The sequence below is a fragment of the Atta cephalotes genome (genome assembly GCF_000143395.1).
Source record: "Atta cephalotes unplaced genomic scaffold scaffold00073, whole genome shotgun sequence".
In the NCBI taxonomy this organism is placed as follows: Eukaryota; Metazoa; Arthropoda; class Insecta; order Hymenoptera; family Formicidae; genus Atta; species Atta cephalotes.
This window is the reverse complement of record NW_012130137.1, coordinates 825,989-828,583: the sequence shown is the minus strand read 5'-3', so window position 1 is coordinate 828,583 and position 2,595 is coordinate 825,989.

Genomic DNA, 2,595 nt, shown 5'->3' with positions numbered 1-2,595 from the left:
ACTAATAAATAAAACATGAGATTACATCGCTATTATGTATAAAAATATTTTATCATATTATTATTATAATATTTTATTGCCACAAATAAAACGTAAATCAAAGAGGGCAAAGAGTGTGTAGAAAAGATATTTCAGATAATTTCAATAGATTCGTGATTATTTCACGGCGGACGATCGAGATGAAAAAAAAAAAGAATAATTTTCATTTATCACTAATGAACGATATATCGAGTATATACAGTGAAAACAAAAATCCGTACAAGGAAATTTTTTATAAAAAAAACTTTTATTTATAAAAAATAAATTAATTAACATTAATTACAGCAATTTTATACAATGAACATATTCTAACATAAACAAACGAGTATTCGCATGTATTCCTGATTCTAGGAAGCTAAATTTCTCGACTGTACGAATAGTTTTTGAGCATCCAAACAATAGAATTTTTAATTTTTGCTTATTTTTCAGATGATATATTTTCTATAATTAATACATATCTTTTTGATATATATAATTTTAAGAAACATACAGTCTATTTTATTCTTTATGAATAAAAATAAATTGTTAATTACTTAAAAATGAACGTCAATTAAACGTCGAATCGACATCGAATTGATGTTAAAAGCATTGTATCGATATCGATATCGATTTGATATTAATTTGATGACTCATTTCTCGCTGGATAATATTTACTTTTTAAAAATAAAGTTTTTTCAAAAAATATTTTCTTTGTATACTCTGTTTTTGTACTCACTGTATGTATTCTATATTACCGCAACGGAACTGCGTGTCCAATGCGTCCGTTGGTATAGATTGTGAAATAACAGTGCTATTGGATAAACACAAATTTGCGTTAGTTTAACATCGCATTTTGAATCACTACCGACAGATACGCGTTCGATTACGCAACGCCATTGCTATTCGCACTATTACTGTTATCGAATGATTTCCCATTACGACGATTGATTATTAACACGTTATGTACGTTATAAACACATTACAACATGCGTTTACTTACTACTCTTATCCGGATCTCCCATTGGATCTGAGACAGATCCAATTCTTAGGTAATCGCTAATCTAATTCCATTAATAGTATCAATTGCTGTTAACTAACGATCGATGATAAGAGTGTCAACTCAGTGATAGGAGGTAAAATATCATTATTATGGAGAAAAATGGCAAATCAACGTCTTCAAGATGCAGCGCGTCGCTCATTATCGGCTGAACCGTCTTGAAATGCTTGTAGAAATGGAGCTCGTAATTGTACGAGCAGGTGTATTTTTCTTACTTATTTGTAGAATCGTTCGCGACTTTTTACGAAAACAGAAATTGTCTTGATCATGTCTGAAAAAAAAAAAAATGAAACTGTCTGCCAATTTGTAGCATGAAGTCTCTTGACGAATAGTTTCTATAAAGATGCATATTAGCGAAAAGAATTATATTGTATAATATAATAAAAATGAATATACTAAAACTGTAAAAATTATATTTTATTAATCATAAATGCTCATAATCATACGAGCGTTATTTGTAGAATATTTGTGATTTTAAATGAAAATTTAAAATTTTAATTAATGCCGGAAAAAGAGAATTATTTGCTAATTCGCAACTCAAAGTCTCTTTACAAATAATTTTTAACAGAGATATCGTATTAAAAGAAAAAATTATATTGATATAATTATAAATACATGTCATAGTCAAAGTGTTAACTCAGTAAATGTATACACTTACTGTCTGCTGTAATCAATATATACATTTACTATAATATACGTAAATATATACATTGACTAGTAAGTGTACATATTTACAGAATTTAATATTTTGACTATGGCATATAAATAAAAGTGCGTGGAAATTGTGCTTATGTAAACGATTATGTATATGTATATAGCAAGATCATCTTTCTTGAAAATAAGACTTGATCCACGAAAAGGCTTACGTTGTACTTTCTCTAACAGATATATTTTTATCGACTAATTATAATACAGTTTGTGCTTGCTTGAGTTTTATCAATGCATAAAATCAAGCACGTGTGACTCCTTCATAATAACACCATTGCGCATATATTATACGAAACAGAAAGACAAACATTTCAGTCACTTATCTCATTAACGAAGTAATAATAATATTAAGGAATTATCTTCCTGACAATTGTGCTCACAGTGTTATTCTTAGCATTAGCTAGAATGTGTTACAGTATGTTACAACGCGCAATACGACTAATTTTAAGCTTTTGCATGAATACATTACTATAACGTACCGAGTTAAATATAATGCGTATGTGTAACATAGATATACATACAATGTACAAGGTGTGTCTCGAGGGGTGTCCTAATTATTCATCTAATCTAGTTAATTGCAATCAATGCGTAACTATTAAGCGCCATACGAAGATTATTAGCTACTTTGAAAGGCGAATATTCATCAGATTTACTGCATTAGAGAGAGAGAGAGAGAGAGAGAGAGAGAGAGAGAGAGAGAGAGAGTATTACTAATACTTACTTTATTATCGTCGTACTCGTACGTACGTTACTTTACTATTACTTACTTAATTTAACGTTACTAACTACTTACTTAATTTTTAATTTACTTA